The sequence below is a fragment of the Dreissena polymorpha genome, chromosome 3 (assembly GCF_020536995.1).
Source record: "Dreissena polymorpha isolate Duluth1 chromosome 3, UMN_Dpol_1.0, whole genome shotgun sequence".
NCBI classification, from domain to species: domain Eukaryota; kingdom Metazoa; phylum Mollusca; class Bivalvia; order Myida; family Dreissenidae; genus Dreissena; species Dreissena polymorpha.
In genome coordinates this window covers 89,668,156-89,687,033 of record NC_068357.1, presented here as the reverse complement: position 1 = coordinate 89,687,033, position 18,878 = coordinate 89,668,156, and the positions used below count along the sequence as shown (strand labels likewise).

General features: G+C 34.9%; 1 protein-coding gene across 1 annotated transcript in view; it reads left to right on the top strand.

Moving 5' to 3' along the window:
- The first annotated feature begins 17,878 nt into the window (after positions 1–17,878).
- The window catches only part of LOC127875197 (homeobox protein Meis1-like), a 135,173-nt gene continuing 134,173 nt past the window's right edge, over positions 17,879–18,878 (top strand). The window contains exon 1 of the mRNA XM_052420052.1: positions 17,879–18,091. The gene's annotated coding sequence lies outside the window, so the exon portion shown is untranslated. The remainder of the gene's footprint in view (positions 18,092–18,878) is intronic.

Here is an 18,878-nt window from a genome sequence, read left to right as displayed (position 1 = left end):
TGCTCGATTTAAACCGCAAATACTTAGCATTGGCCATTCCAAAGTAATGGTCCCAGATTTATTGATAGTGTGTTTTTAGTTGGTGTTTTGTAATAAAAGTAAAGATAGGAACAATAATGCTTTCTTCTTATGGAGTTTTTGGATTTACATTGTTTGTAATGTCACCCATTTAACTATAGGAAGCAATCGTACAACTCAGTGAATTGTTAACCTATTTTTAAACACCGCATAGACATTTATACATATCAAGTGCAATAATATGTGTAATAGTGCACCTGGTCCTTTTAATATTGTTCTTGTATAACTGTAAACAAGTAAAGGCTTGTTAGAAGCACTTGTGGTAATATGTTTGGCATGAATAATGAATGACATGTGTATAGGTAGTTACGTATATAATTTTAAAAAAAAACATTCATTCGACTGTTTTCTTGATTTATTCTTTACAGCTTAGATAATCTGTACTAAAAACTGATGTATTTTCAGGATACAAACGACCAGATTCATTCCCGTATTCAATGCTTGAAAAAACTTAAATCCTCATTAACGCCACCGTGCACGTTATTATGACGTCATGATGGATGTACATATTTTCGTGGGGGTATACGGTATGTATGAATCTCTTATCATGACTATAATGCACCGATAACATCTCAAGCGACTCTCTTTTGAAAGTGTCTCTGCATTAGCTCATTGTTCACTGTCTTGATTGAAAAAGAGCAAATAACTATATTGACCTTGCTTGCGAATAAAAGTGATTTTACTATTGTGTTGCTGTTCAGAATAAATTACAAAAAGTCATGGGCGACGAACTGAATACTTTAACTAAAAGATTGTCCGGAATCGTTCTGACCAAACATTCAATTAAAGATCTCTCTTACAAGTGGAAACGTGATTAATTGCTGACATTTCAACCGGAATTGTATTTGCAAACGGTGATTGTGAAATGCCTTAAATTAATTACTACCCTTATCAATAAAGATGGTGAATCAATCAGGGGAAAGCGCCATTCTGATTACGATCGAACTGCAATATTTGATCCAAACGCCTGGACAAACCAATGTCCGCGAAGAGCAAACATTGGTCAAACAGCTTTTTGGCATAGTGGCAATTCCGCAATGACAAATATTAATAATGATCTATTATTCATAGTTTACCTCCATGCATCCAGGATGTTCAACAATAACGTGGCCTATTGATGTTGGTTGCAATCTTTGTTCTCCCGTCGCAAAAAATTGCTTGGTTAATGAAGAGCTTCAGATAAGCTCAAAGGACACTGATAACAAGCACTTGTATTGATACGGAAACCAAAGCGTTTCCAAGTGACGCCTAATATATGTTTCTAGTGACTAACCTTCCGACACTCAGGTTCGGGTTTTCTACGTATGAATAAAGGCTGAAAGAATCGTCGACGGTTCAAATGTTAATCTGACAAACTATTGCAGTTTTGCTATTGTTTTTGGCTTAACACCAATATGTGTACCTTATGAAGTAAAGGTTTTAAGACATAATACAATTTTGCTATTGTGTCGAGTGTTTAAAGAAAAAGTCAGCGGTAAAGTAAAATATAAAAACACCAACAAATTGTTTTTATATTAGTAAAATATACACATGTATTACCAATAAAACCATAACCGCGAGTATGTGCAAAATTTATGCATTGCAATAAGTATAGAACACAACCCTTTGGCATTCTTGCAATATTTAAGACGTCAAATACCTTAATAACTCCGTCGTAAAGTAGCGAGAATCTGGAAAGCCAGCAAACTGGCTTGTTCGGAATGATTGGGAAGGTTTGAAATGGGAAACTTGAGATATGGAGCCATAACGAGGCGCAGTGAGAAGGAAACGTCGTTCCCAATTAATGTTCGAGAGACCAGGTGTTTTGAGCGTAAAATGAGAACGAACGATACGGAATGATAGGCAATTGAGAGCACACATTCTCAGCGTATGTGTTGGAGCACATGCAGTATATAATGTGGAAATGTTATTCAATGAACATCTGAAACGTGTAGTCCAATTCATCAACGATAATAAATCACTTTAATGAGAGTGTTTCTGGTAACAAAACAGATGCTGGTCGCCAAATGGTCATGTCCTGAAATGGACAACGCATCAGAACGGGGCTACATACCCTTACGTTAGATGTGAGGTCATGTTTAATAAACAAGATTGACGCAATGAAAATCGATGTCTCAAATGTATGAAATGGCGAATTATATAAGTGTAAACGTTACGTCATTTTAATTTATTTAGCGACTAACCGTCGTAAGAAAATCATATTAATAAAATTTCACAGATCTTACATCCTCTGTGACCTTATCCAATGATATTGCTCAGTTACTTGAACAGTTTATCAACCCCAACCTGAGCGCGAATATCGCATATACCCGTTTCTTTCAGTTAAGTCGTGTCACTAAGAATGAATCTATCATGTTTGCTAAGATTAGTGAAAATGAAAATAAATGTTAATTGAATATGTCATATATGTTAATAAGATGTTTTATATGATATGTTGCCTCTAAGTATTATAAATAGTTTTGTGAACGCTTTGTTCTGTTTCGATATTAAGATTAACGCAATCAAAGCATTTTTTGTGTTAGTTGAATTTTTTTTAATCAGCTCGCGTTTATTTTTTATAAGTCATATTATGAAATAAGCAAGGAGGAAACCACAGCTGTCCGGTATGGTTATAGCCAACCTTGCTCACATGACCTGTAAAAGGGGAATGCACCTTGCTCAACTAGGTGAGAAGAGCGCGCCCCAGCCACTTCGCTAACCGGGCAGCCGTTTGATGTTTATAATGCATTCAATATTCAAATCAGAGTTTACTAAACAGATGATACTTCTAAGAATCCCCAATATATAAGGTTATCGAAAGGGTTCGGAGAAACACCACAACCTAATAATATTGCGTTTTAAACAATTGGCATATATTCTTTTATCACATGCCATACCCTGTTTCCCATGTAATATAACCATTACATTCTTTTTTAAATTACACATGTGTAATACAACATGTGTAAGCGTTTTCATTGGCTTAGTTTTCGTTTATTGACCAATCGCATTTTGTTATTTTGCTGAAATGACGTTGCAACGTCAAATGACGTCACAAAATGTAAACAACATTCGGGATTTATTATTATGTTTGCGGAAATATTTATTTAATGTGCTCATTTAAACGCATGTGATAAAAAAGATCTGACACTCGTTGTCATATCATACCATATTGTATTAACCTTGTCCAGGAAATTCGTTAGTAAGCTCGCCAAAGGCTCGCTTACTAACAAAATTCCTGAACTCGTTTAATAAAATAAGGTTTGATATGACAACTCGTGCCAGATCCTATATGTATTCTATCAATAATTGCTTAAGTTGAGTAAGTATACCCATACAACGCTAATTTACAATACAGAACTAACATTTGATCATCTAAGACACAGGACACGGGCACTGCAATGTCATACAAAGTCATCAGAGACTATTTATATGCATAGGTTAAGTGCGACAGCATGTTAACATCGAGCATTGTCGCGTTCCTAGTTTAAATCCAGCATAACAATTATTCGACGCACACATTAAAAGAGTCTATATTGGACGCTGACAGCCGTGACGTCATAAATAAGATTCCATCTATTGGATTCTGGTATAAAATGTGCCTTTGAAGAAATCGATTTTAATTTAAGTAACCTGCGTCTCTTTGTCAACTATGCAGTCAATGCCAATTAACAGGCATGCACCCACAATTTATTGACTAATTTACGAGGTAAGTTATGGCGGTAGAGTGTGTGTGGCCAACCAACAGAATTAACGTCATCGCACTGAATGCATGACATACATTATGCCATATGGGTTTAAATGGCATTCATTCGTTCAAGTTGAACTTACTTAACCCAACAACAAATGGACTTTTCTATTTACGAAAGCATTAAATATTTACAAACAAAAAAACCTTATGAGCCATTTAGCAAACAGATGACATGTTTATATACAAAATTATGTATTTTATATAACATGAAGTTTAATTTAAGCTACGAATTGACGATTTGACCTTTATTAAAATCGTGATTTTCTATTTGGCTAATCAAATGTAGCTATTGAGATAAGTGAGGCAAAAGGTATAATAAAGCCTGTAATTCACTATGAAGAGATGTCCATTATTTACAAAGTACCTAATAATGCTGATGTTACTAGCTAACTTAAACTGCAATAAGTAGTAAGCAGAGAAGAAAGCACAATATCTCCTTCACAAGCATATGAAAATTACTGTTAATTAATCGCTTTATTGCAAGATACGGAATACGATGATATTCTTAGATTTTATACATGCAAACAAATGTATAAAACAGATTAAATGCTGTATGACATTTACAAATGGCAATAACAATACATTTAAAAAGTGACTTAAAAAGTAAAACTCGGATATTCAATAAAAGGCACACATTTGAAATATTGCCAATATGTGTACACTAATAATATATATATATATACAGTCAAACCTGTCCCAGAGACCACCTTTTAATAGAGACCACCTGTCCATAAAGACCACAACGATTTCCTCCCAATCCTTTCAATTCCTATCAATTGACCCTGCGAATAAAGACCACCTGTGAACAAAGACCACAACGACCAAATCCCTTGAGTGGTCTTTATTGACAGGTTAGACTGTATATATATATAAGGAAACAAACCAAACAAACACATTTACATTAAATGAAAAGAATTGGTTTTTTTAACAAATAGCATTATTGCAAACTCCTATTAAAATACGAATTTGAATAAGCATATATAAATGTTCTTGCGTAAGCAATTTATTCGCATTTATATTCTATATATTGTATTTATATTAAATAAAAAGGCGCATTGCGAAGAAAATATTTATTACTTCAGAGAATCTGACTTATTTAAAAAGGAACTTGATATGAAAGCCTAGTCGGACTTTGATATTGGTCGGCAACTGCATTTTTATTATTTGATCTCATGATTTATGCATAGCAATGTGGAATTATTATGATAAAACAAATGAATTTCAGGGCGGAATGATTTAATTGCAGTGCAATAAATATTAGCGTGTTCTGTGACACGAACGAAATTCACAATGAGCTGAAAAAAACATACACAAAATAAAAATGTAAAACTAAGGACAATAATTTAGGTACGCGAGCGAAAATTTAATGGAAGCAGAATCACGAAAAATCAAAACATGACTGTTTTATTCTTCTGTATATTGCTCCTGTAGATATAAATTCGTTTGTATTATAATGGCTTTAAACAAGTTTTCATTAAGAAACATAATTATCTGAGGACTGACCTTTATTAAACAAAAATTGTACTTCAATTATGAGGTATGTATGAGGTATTGAAAATATGTTTTTATGGATTTTCCTATTTTAAACAATTAAATATAACATGTGCCAAACCAAAGCCTGTACACAATTTTCACATTTTTATTATTTTGTTCGAATTCATATGACAATATCTTAATTAAGTGAAAAGCAATATATAATAAATACGTTTGCTATGTTGTACAGTATAGTACAAATAACAGTATGAATATAATTATACGGCATAATTTGTATATGTAAACGCGTATCATGTTTCCAACAATTTTCAAACAAAATGTATAGTTAACATATGCCTAGTGAATTTTCGGGTACAAAACTTGTGTAGATCAATATTTAAATCAATATTTAGTTGCTAAAACTCACTCTACTAGATCGTCAATATTTTCAGTTTTCCGAACTGTAGCCAACGACCAATATTGTTTTAAAATTTGTTGTCTGATATACAAAAAGAAAAAATGACAAGCTAAAAAACATCTGCAGAGAAATAAGATTTATTTTTTTTATTTTGCGACATACACATTTATCGGTAGTGTCCGAAAACAAGCTGGGCACCAGCGAGCAGTGCTGTCATAAAATACGTATAACCCTCTACCACCGAATGAATAATGGCGTACAAAATTGCCGATAAACCAATCAAACGAGAGTCCGAGGTGTGAAACCGACACCTGAAGGATCCATAACTCACCACGCGGTTGCCGGGATGTTGTTTTTAACAGATTTCTTCCACGCCGTGACCTTGAGTGACCCGGAACACCGAGTGACCGCCGTCGAGTACCCGGTTCGTATCTGCAGTCTAGAGCGATAAGACTAGGCCATTCGTGCATTATAAAATAATTCCCTCCGCGTTGATGACGGGTATGTATCAAACCTGTCTCGAATGGTTATAAAGACATACCGGGTGCTTATCGGCTTCAAAGCCCGGATTGATTTAAAGCTGGAAATTAGAAATGGTAAAAAGGAATTTCAGTTTGATTTCGGTTTAATCGCTAGGTCGATGTGAATGCGCTGAAAAGCATGGTAAACATGAATATCTTTTAGAACTTAATGATATTTGGTTTAGAAGATATCGGCTCTTTGATAAAATGCACTGGGAATTGAGGCCAATAAATCTGCAAATCTTTCGTTAATGTTTGCGGAGATATTGAAACTAGAAGGAACGTCGTCGCAATGATCAGGCTTTTTGTTTGCGGAAACAATACCGAGAAGTTTGCAAAACGGTAGATAATTAAATTATAAACGACACGTTTACATGTACTGAAATTTAAAAAAGGCTGTATTCCATGTTTGTTTCAAAGGCGCTATAATTACCATCGCAAGGCACAGACTACAATACGATTCGCGTCGTGCGGCAATGGATCTTGTGTCATATGCGGCCAGCGTAGTTTCAGACCGGGCAGACCAATTTTAAACCATTTATGCCTCACGTCTAGAAAAAAGGCCTTCGCAAACAGCGTAGACCCAGATGAGACGACGCATGATGCGGCGTCTCATCTGGGTCTGCGCTGTTTACTTAAAGGAATTTCTGTAAGAAATATTCTAAGTATAGAAATAAGTATACTAGACATCCTTAATTTTGGAAATAAATTGATCCAATTTAGAAGGATGGGAGAGTCCACTAGGCAAACAATTAATGGGTTAAGGGGATGCAAGGTTTCGAGGTCTCATTCATTGTTCATCCTCTTTGTTTTTCTTTTTTTTTGATATTGCTTTGATATTTAATTTGTGCTCATGCAACTTTTTTCGCTACGAAGATGATTTGTAAATATGTATACAACTTTTTTCTTATCACAATTGACAAACGGTACTGTTTTCATTATGTGTTGTTGACGATGTACATTGTACAGGTCGAAATAAACTGTTTGTCTGTCTGTCTGTCTGTCTGTCTGTTTGTCTGTCTGTCTGTCTGTCATTAGAGGACATGGTAGCCCTTGGCCAGACTGCGCGGATGCGAAGGATGTGCTGGAGCAATGCTTGCCGCATTTAGTATAAGAGCCATTTGCCCATGATGCGGCTCAGTGTACGCTGTAACACTCGTGAATTAAATAGAGGATATTTGTTGGATCCGGTGGATTATCGATTTTAATTCACGAGTGATCATAGAAAATAATATTTTCAAGAGTGTCGCAGCCACGAGTGAAAATATATATTTTCTTTGATCACGAGTGAATTTAAATCGATAATCCACCGAATCCAACAAATTTTCTTTTTATTTAATGCATTTTGCACAGTTTATATACATTGTTCAAGAGTTTAACTAAATAATTTTGCTGGGATAATGACGTCATTTCGTCAAAAATTACGTCATTACACAGTAAACAATGAAAATTATCGATAATTCTCACTGATAATTTTCACTGTTTGAAACAGTGAAATTATCAGTTTTAATTCACTGATATTTCTCTATAAACCACCGGAATGCATTAAATAAAATAGATTATTTACCAAAACCCATCTGTAATTAATGATGTTATATCTGTGTACAAAAGTGTAACGTACAAAAGTGATTCGTGCTAAGTAAGACTTAAAATATGAGTGATCCGTTATTATCTCAGATGGCAATTTCAAAATAACGTGTTTTAAATCGCAATCATTATTTTTTCTATATAAAACTGATAATAACAACACATATACAGCTTTTCAAAATTATACACGAACGAACAGTTCATTATGAATTGACTGTGCATAATGCTTTAATGTAATTATAATCGTCGTTTGACTAGATTCATTTACCATCCCGTGTGCACGTGCTGCTGAGCCAAGTCATGTTACTGGAAAGGTAAACAATCATCTACCGATGGATGAGCACAAACAACTAAGTGAATCTTCTTACGGGAATACGCCGCTGAATGAAGGCTCCCAACAATGTAATATATAGACACTGCCTGGATAACCAATCTTCATCAGATACTAGACAGGCTAATGTCCATTGCCAAAGCATTCCAGGAATACCAGCCAAAGGCTTCATTGATGTTCACACTTGATCTTAGTCCGGTCGCGGTCGAAGAAGGCATCAAAGACACTTCATGTTCATCAACAGATCTTAAGAGGCTTAGCTTGTCACATGGCCGGTTGTAGCGGACTAGAGCGTACCGGGAAATACCCGGAATGCGATAGCAACAAGACAAGCCAACGTGGACATTGTTTCAACCAACAACAGTCAAAGGTCAGTTTCTTAGAGTACCGGTAATACGAGATTATGTGAAATGGGCAATGCGATTCCGCCATTATCAACGATACGGAACCGAAGCATTGCTCTAAATCTAGTTAATGTTCCTATGCTAGACACAATCTTCGTGTTTACAAGATAGCAAATGAGATGGAACTCCAAAGTTTCTTCGAGACTGGGCGCTATTCCTCCGAAACTTAAGATAATATAAACAATAAATCTCGCAAAATATCACGTACCCGGGCGAGAAATCGTGACGATTGAGCTCATTTCGAAAACTATCTTTATTTGATTACTCAGTGACATTAGTAGCTGATTTACCCGTAGGAAACCAAGAATAACAACGATGCTTAAAGCGCGTATGCAGAGTCCAACAGCTGGCGAAAACGAACTATTTATCTTCCAATTTAACTACTACAAATACCGGGAAAACATTATTTGTCGGAAATTACCAGTTTTTCATACAGTTCAGAAGATGCAATAGTATATCTAAATAAGCTGTGCACTTAAAATAATACTACATTTCTTCACATTGTCTTCAATCTAAGTCGAACAGGCTTGGTTAAATCGTATTTCGGAAAAAGCTGAGTCCCGAAACAAAACTAAATGATACGCTTTTCGAATAACCCGATAAAGCTCGACAGCGCTATCAATCTTAGCCAAACAACAAATCTGGAATAAAAACAGTTGTTGTTGACGCCTTTTTGCCCCGTTGTCTTGCCGCTCTGACGGATGGTGTTTTAAAGAAAATCTCTGGTTGAACACGGCGTACGAAGACTTACAGGAAATCTGACACGGCTGCGTTACAGTTTTGTGAACAATCGACCTCCAGATCAGCTTTTTGTTTTCTGTAGCTTAGGACATTTGTATGGCGGTGAACTGATGAAAATTCCTCCCTCCGCCGTTAAAACTGTGACATTAGGAAATACAAGCTCGCTTCCCACGGCGCTAAACGCCCTGTCAGTGTTTTTTCACCTGCGAATTTGAATGTTCATAGAACAAATTTAACAAATAGCAGACCGACCAAAATAATGGGCATTCCAAAGATGGCTTTTCACAGGCAATATCAAGTTTCGGTAGGAGATACATCATCTCAAATTTGACACAAAAACTTGTACACACATCGAAATAATTGTCCCCGGGACGGGCGATGCGGATAAATGACTATAATTATGTTGCAAAATGACCAATCAAACGTATTATAGTCTTTACTGCATTACAAAACGCATTTGCATATTTTCATTAATCGAAGAAAATGGCAAAAGGGTTCTGGCATCATGCCCCTGTCAGTTCTTTTGTCATGGAAAGTGTTTCGGGGTTGGTTTATACGGACGTTTTGAAGAAGGCGTGTCGGAAAGCTTCATTATATCATCGTAAACAGCCATGAGGGTCTTGTAAAAGCCTGCTCTTTATTTCCAGTCTGCATTATCCTTAATATACTCCTGCTAGAAAGGTTTCTTAATTAAGTAAGACTCAATTTAGTGATAGACGCGGGACTTTTTATGGTGAAAGGATCCATTTTCACTACAGAAAATTGCCAACCAAAAATGTTATACAATCATAAAAACGGAAACGGACATTTTCATGATTCTTGTCATACGGCATCCCATAGTGCATTACAAGTAAAAGCCTGGATGACAGAATTCTCAAAATAAAAGCATTTTAATAAAACAGTACAAAATTAGTTGAAATACACAAACTTTACATATTAGATTCAAATTGTTTGACAATTTATGCGACCGGTTTGATAGGCCTGATAGATAATTAGTAAAACATAAAACTTTATAGACTTATTCGTAACAATAAATGGGCAATGTTCTGTGAAAAAGGGGTTTAATGCATTTGCTTAAATTGTCGTCTCATATAAGCGTGTTTAGTCCGCACAGGCTAATCAGGGACGAGACTTTCCGCTTTTATGATATTTTACGTTTCAAGAAAGTCTCTTTTTAGCAAATTCCAGTTTAGGCGGAAAGTGTCGTCCCTGATTAGCCTGTGTGGACTGCACAAGCCAATCTGAGACAACACTTTACGCACATGCATTAAAGCCCATTTTCACAGAGCACGGATCAAACGTATTAAAATGAAAACGCTGAAGGCACTGAATTTGTTCGCAGTTGTATAATCTTAGACGCAACTCAGTTTTCAAAATTATGTTATAGTTTTTTATATCGCAAGTTTGAAATGACCACAACCCATTCAAATTTATAAAGAGTGTGTCCCCGTTTTCCCTGAAAGCAGCCAATATGAACAGATTTCAATGATAAACACTAGACTGGCCAACGTTGTCTTACAAGCTGTTATATACACACTATGTACTGTACCAGTGAGACCAGGCAGATGCAGTGGTTACAGCGGACGCTTTTAGCATTCATGTGTCGTCTGCTTAAATTTAATGGAGTTATCCACGCAGGCAGTCACGGGTTACGATTCCTACCGTAGCTAAGGCATACTGATTTGCAAAATTGCGTCTGCATTATTTGTGAGCTAACGCTCACAAATAAAAATAACGATATCATTTTCATTTCGTAATAATCCCTTTGAGGATATTCCATCTTATGCATGGTGCAAATAAACATCAATTTAATGTACAATATATACTTGTGTTTTAATTTTTTATATATTTATATATCCTATGTTGTATCAAATTTAAAAGTTATTATTAATTTACAGTCCGTTAATAGAACAATATATTCGTATGTAGCTGTCCAGTTGAGCACTTTGCAAAGATGGAGGATGCACAAACCAAATATTTTTCTTTCATGTTGATAATATTAATAATATCGTCAAAGAAAGTCTCTACTTCTAGCGAATCCCGTCTAGGCGGACAGTCTGCGAGCTGCACATGTTTATCTGAGACGATAATTTACGTGCATCATCATGAATAGACAGTATCTAGGCCAGTTCGATTTTTTTTCTCGTGACGTCAAAAGCTGGGTTTTCAAGCCATCGAAAAAAATCTACTTTTCACCTCTGAAAAAGCCACATTTATGCCTCAATACTGATGTAAGTTTAGACCTTCAGTTTCATTGCATCGAAAGCCATAGGCTTTTGAAGACGCTTTCGAGTCAGTGTCCTAGGAAGAACATGGAGTCATTTGGGGAGGTCATAAGAACGCTACGTCAGTCGTGATCGAATCCGTGACCTCCCAGTCGCTAGGCCGATACCAAATCTATTACGCCGCGCCGACATTTTTTACTCACTAAAGCAGCCACCTTATAGAAAACTGTGACTGTGTACACCTGTTTACTTTGGCAATATATAGGACAAGTTCGAATCTGGGCCAGTTGTGGTTCAAACTACGTTACTGCGTAAGAAAATACGTACATTATGTGCAGCTTACAAACGCTCTGTTAGGTATCTATATGTATTTCAAATTTGGAACATTTTAATGAAGAGAGGAGTTTCCACATTCAAAGTGACACCATTTGAGTTGTTTGAATTATGTGCACAAAAATTGAACCGAAACTGAGAAAATGGCATGCGCCTTAAAAAGCCATTAACACTCAAAATCAGCGAATAATTCGTACAATATTAAGAAATTTAAGTTAACACATAACAAATCACTTTATGTTACTTAAAGGATAAGTGAGTCTGGTAAAAAATAGTATTTACACAAATCGACAATAGAATGGGACTAATTTATATGGCATAAATATCATTTGCTTGCATCGATTTAGTTTTAAAAAAAATACAATTGGCCGATTAGAAAAATTATGGAGTACATAGTCGTTTTTCTTTGTTGAACTTTAGAGCATTTAAGTTCAAATACAACGACGAATTATACCAGAAATACGCAAACATGGTAACAATCGTATAAAATACTGTGTGGACTAAAACGAAACTTAATATTTACTGATTTATTCATTTATTTAATAATTTACAACTGCCCCGTGCGCCCTTTAATTCTGCTGAAATACATAACGCTTCAGCTTCAGAATATGTGTCCGTTCTGGTGGGCGATTGTTTTTTCAAGAAGCCATCAAACGAAGCGCAAAGCCTTTTATGGCTTATTACACAGATTTATGGGTATCAAAACACGCGCAGTTGTCTTGGAAGTCATTTAATATCACATGAATATTTTTTAGCGCGTTTACAGACGCTTCCTAGCGTGGACAATATTGTGAAAATTACCATACGTAGTGAGGATTTTACGGCCATTATAGTCCTTATCGATTAAGACAGTGATACGGTCGATAGTTTGGGCGTTCTTTCTTTCTAGCTTTGACATCTGACCCTATTGGTATAGCAAAATATACGGGCGTTAAATGAGGTCGACTAATACTGCGCACGCGCCGGGAATGTAAACAAAACTGAGACTACACAAATATTAATATCAAAAGATTTGGTCGCAAAGGTCTTTAGGAAAATTACATTAGGCTATACGGTGAAGCGGGCAAACGGTAAATTTATACGCGGTTCCTCATGCAAATTGACAAATACAAACAAAACGGGAGCCTATGGAGGATTGAATGTAGCATTTTAATCAAATCACGGAATCACGATCTTTAGTAAATAAAGTGTCCCGGGTCGATTGTAGATAAAAAGAACCAAATTGCATTCAGTAGATCCCGTTCTATTGTGTTTTCGTGTTTGTATTATTTGCGGAGTGTTCATACGTAGCAATTTAGAGATTGCAACTAATTACGCTGAAATGAAAATAAACATAGAATTAGCGACGTGATTTTTGTATTTCCTGCACTGGACTTAATATATTTATTTGTACAATTACATTTACTTATATTATATTACATTAATTACACAACAGTATCTTATATTACATTACATACAATCTGTACACAAATTTTGGAATTTTTCGCAGTGAAATATCTTTTAAGACGACACGATATTTATATCCAAAACTAAGTCCTGTTTTATTTAAGGACTTTAATATAAACGCAAGCTTATAAGATATAAGGTAAAACAACCTTTTGTTCAATCATTATATCAAAAAGTGACTAAGACAAAACAGTTCAACTATTTTAGTAACTTGTAGCTAGCATCTGATATGTGCACGGTTGCGGTATAAATTTTCTTTACGCGGTGTCATATTATAATATATATTATATATAAACTGCCAAAAAGTGTATAGCATTATCCATATCGTTAATAAAAGTGAATATTTTAAACCTATATACAATTTCTTAATATATTTTATATAATGTCACGCTTTGATATATTTACATCGCTATTTGTGAAAAAAAACGTCTGTTACTAATAGACATAATTATATGCAGTACACAAAAACATTAACGATATTGAGTGGATTGACCAAAAACATCACTGCAAATCGTCGGAAAATAAAATGACACATTCTTGTATGGTGAGAAATTTACCAGATTATCATAATCGCGCCATACGATCTGGATCCACTCTCTATGACGTCGCCGCGATGTCATTCTGCGTAATTTGAAGCCGGGTTGCAGCGGAGGATGAATTGTCTCCGGCCGTTTCATAAGTACCAGGCGTTCGTTAAACGTACCATTTTATCGTCAAATATCAAATTTCAACAGTTACAACGTCAAAAGCTAACACCGGATTTGAATCGCTGTCTGATTTCTTCAACAATTCAAAACGTGATAGTAATCTATTAATTGAGACGGCGTAAAAAGGTTTAATAAACGAGAGCCGACTCTCAAGCCGGTTCGACTTACCCTCATTAAGGTGTGTGTTTCATATATATTTCGGTGTAATTAATTTTAAGAGGGTACGAACGAAAGTCTCTTTCAAATATTGCGGTCGCGGGGAAAGGACCTTTTTTCAATCCACCACGGATAATTATTTATGGAAATGAGTAATACACATAATTGATTTTTGTTCTTACGCTGTGTGTTCTTTTCAAACTGTATTCACACAGTCCTCTTTGGGCGTTTTTTTGTTATGTTGTTCGAAATAAATAATAAAATAAAAACAAAACTGCATGCACTACGAAGAAGGTTGATCCTATGCATTTGGAAAACAAAAGTACAGCACCGAACATTTGATTTTATGCTTCAAACTACTGGTTGTAAAAATATTTATAACAGTGAATATACATTTCCTTTAAACGCGAACGTTTAAAATATAGTTCTCCAAAATACGTACTACTTTTATTGTTCAAAGTGTATGATTGAAAGTAATTTACGTTAATATTTTGTTACAACTGTGTTCTTTTTTCATTTTACTACTATTTAAAATTATGAGAACTCATCAAGAATTATCTCGTTAAAATTAAATTACCAAAAGTTTAAATTAATTATTACGCACAAATATTCCCACATATTAAGAAAAAAGACAAATTAAATAATATTAATAATATATATCAAATATATTTATTGAAGACAAACTACTACTAAATTCATGAAAATAGCATGCGTAACCATATGCTTATTTAATAAATCATTTAAATTAATGTTGAATATTGATGGGTTTCGAAATTTATATAAACGTCGTGCTGAATATTTTTTATTCACGAAATTGTATGTGAAATATTAGGTTTACTTGGAATTTTAATCGAATATTTAGATTTTTGATACATGCAAATATTGCGGAATGCTATGTTATGTATGCATGCTAATTTCAGAACGATTTAAATACTTGAACATATGGTGAAATGTGTATTGATTTCACGTAAAAAAACAAATTACTTTTATTTACATTAAGATATCATTTCAGATCCTCTGACTGTCAAATGTGTTGACCATGTTGCAATCTTCTTACCAAAATTATCAAGGAATGTACACACGCCATATCATTAAACGTGCATGTAATGGACGTCTTTTGTAAAAATACATAACTGTCTAGAGAATAATTAGCATATTTTGAAATTTATTGTAAAAATACACAAGCAAATAGTTCTTTTTTCTGTTTAGAAAATACATGATGGGAAATTTATTGATCTCCCTCAGGTAAATGAACAAAGTGACGTCTTTACACGTGTACGACACTGAAACCCGACATAAAACGGACACATTCTGTGGTAATAACTGACTTTGACATGTTCATATGGGTTTGTTATGGAAAACCTTAATAAAACGGACATGTCATGAGAGGATAGCGGTATGTAATGAGGATTTTTTTTACAAAACCAGACATGTGTAAATTTCATGTTTTTTTTTTATCGAAACAAGACTGTAAAATACGACCAATGATGCTGCCAGAACATCTCCGAATCTCATCATGCAGTAACTTTTATGAGGAAATATAATACCAGTTACATATTCAGCAAAGGTTTAACCACCAGACGTCCAACATTTATTGCAATGGCCTCATACGGTAGATTGTAACTAAAATAGTATTGGATACCCTCATAAATCAGGTGGAATCATTTCCAACAAGTATGTAAGCATCGACCATATTGTCATTACTCGCAAATGACGAGGACCACAGACGTATCGCTATACCAGCGTATGTCGTTAATTAGAAGAAAATCCCCAATTATTTCAAGATAATTGTAGAAATTTGAGTCGCTTAGTTTCTTTAATAACGTATTTATTTCTCAAACGACTGTGGCAGTTGTCTACGAAGGACTTTCTAAAATAAGAAAACTGCGCGTTTTCCGGGCAATCTAATTAATTTCTAAATGGCTTTAACTGATTGTACCTAAATTCAATTTAACTTCATGTTTAAAAATTAAATATTAATAATTCTAAATTGGGAAGTAAATTTACAAACAACTTGAATCTCAACAATTGTTATTTTTGTTTCAATACGAGCAACACTTGACAAAACAAAAGAGTAAAATTTATGTTTACGAAAATAATTTGCATCATCTATGCATTTTAAGTAACCTATACTAGTAAACAATTACAAATAAATATGGCAAGCTAGCTTAAAATGATTTAGATTGCAGTTAAGAACTTTTTTCAGATAAACCAACTCATTTTGAAAATGTTGTAATTTTTGTTGTTTTTATTTTCGAACTAACCGCGTGGGTGTATACTAAAGATTTGAGAAACGAATGTGTTGTATTGTTTTACAGTTTTTGTCGAAATTCACACAATTTAATATTGCACATTTTCGCAAACACAACCTGGTCAATGTGTTGTGTATTTTATATTTGTTCTAGATTCGTGTGTTGGGCGGGGGGGGGGGGGGTATTAAAATATATTGTGTGATTATTAATGAACTTCTAATGCAATTACAAGATGATAACCTCAATGTAAAGCAATGTAATACAATATTAATTGTATCAAATGAAAAATAAGTGGCGATTTGGTTTATACGTTATTCACTTGAACCAAGTTTAATGTAACGTTTCCTTTCTAGTGTCGACACAAATACGAAAATCAGTTTAATAAGTAGTTTATACAAACTAGTATATTCAAAATTTATAACTTGTGGAAAAAATTAATTTTGAAATAAAAATAGACGTTATTGTTTTTAACAAAAAAAAAATGGCCACGCGTCAAAAGAGAGTTTTTTGTTTTCATTCAGGCAAATTGTTTGATCTTAATCAATAAAAAATATGTAGTATTTTTTTCTGTACAAACTAAATCTAATTCTATTTTCAACTTTATCTGCATGTAAAATGTTATGGTTTTTCTTTAGTCTTCTATGGTTTTGAATGGAATGGTACTGTTCCTTTACAGCGGTTCCTTCTTAAATAGAGAAATAATGGTTGCATGATGGCAGACGAAACATATCCTGCATTAAAACTGGATCAATATCCGGTATAATGTCTCTGTTTCGAGAATCCAGAAATAATATCCCCGTTATGATATAATACGCGCGTTTCTAATCGATCGGAGGGTTTTATAACACACCATTCGCGAATTTATATCATCAGTGGTGTCTTGTAATTTTATGACCAAATGGAATCACGCAAACTTGGTTCGTTTTTCGAGCTTTGAACGCTATCTTCTCCGCTTTACGATTTAAAGAAACAGTTTCATTTCGTTATAAAATTCACAACAGAGGCGGCGTGCTGCCAGACTAATAAGAAAATACTCCGAATAGACATGGGACTATATTTTTCTGAGAAAGATAATTATGTTTGCCTCCCGAAGTATGCCGTCTTTTTACCTTAATAAGAAAACAGGTTCTAAAATTCTAGAAATTTTTCCTTCTTTCTAATGATACGTCGACGAGTCTGATGCCATTAGAAAACGAGGAAGCAAACGCAAAACCGTTGTAATAAACACTTCTAGTTCTTTCCGTTTATGTTGATGTATTTCTCCGTCACTAATTGTACATACTCTGTTGTTTCGACGCTGACCCTAATTCGCCTCAGCAGCTTTGCGAAAAACACAAAATCTTAAAAAAGCAACTGCTGTAAAGACAAAACAGCGCTCTATCGATACGATACCAACTCATGAATATTGATAAGGCACTAAGCCCTGCCCACCGTACTACCGATATCACATAGACAGATACATTATGTGAAGGAAGAACGGTAAACCTTGACAGAATCCATCAGATAGCATTGTGAATGTCGTAAACTAGCCGAGGTTTACTTTGACAGCTTTGCCAGCGCTGTGACAGCCACAGCTTTGACACATTGCTAAATTTTAACTTTTCTCTTGTAGACTGATTCAAAATACGGATATATTCAAGACTTCATCCATCTTCCGAGGAAAAACGACAATCAGTCTCAGAGACTTTTAAGGTATGTGCATTTCAATACGTTTCAATAGCGACCAATTATTAAAATAAAGTTGTCAAAGCGCCATGAATGCAATGATGTTAATCATTCGCAATTTTCATGTTTTGTTGTTTAATAATAATACCGTTACGTAATATACACTTGAAGCATGCGCGAGTGCGCTATTGTCTTTGCACGACTGTTTACACGAACAGAACGCCTTGTTGACGTAGAACGCGATTATTAATTTACGTCGATATGTTAAGTGTCGCCGATTGATTAGACGTGAGAGCTTGAGGCTGATCACTCATATGCTTTTGATTGTCGACAATGATTTGGACAGTGTGTGGTGTCGTGCGTTTATAAGCCTTGTCAGAATCGCGAGAACAGTGCATAGTCCGTCGGTCACGGTGGCACGGGCTGCAGAACGTGTCGGGGTATTTCATCGCGTCCTTGGCGAATAACATGCCGTCTTGCTCATTGAATTGCGGGTGGATGGCGGATACTAATAAATGTGATTTATCTCATCAGATAAGCTCAACGATTTGAACATCAAACAAGATGAATTTCATTAAAGCTGACCGAATACTATAGGGCGCTTAGTTGTTATTAAAACGAGTTCACTTTTGAGTTGTCAATTAACGTTTTCGAACGTTTTATGCATTTAGATTTTTCGACATTTGCCGGGTGTACAAAGAAAGTTTGGAGTTTTCTTATAAGCTCATTATCTTCTCTCGAGGGAAGTAAATTACACAAGAAAAACTAGTTCAAAGGCGACGTGTAAGAGTTTGTCTTCAAAGATTTTATCAGT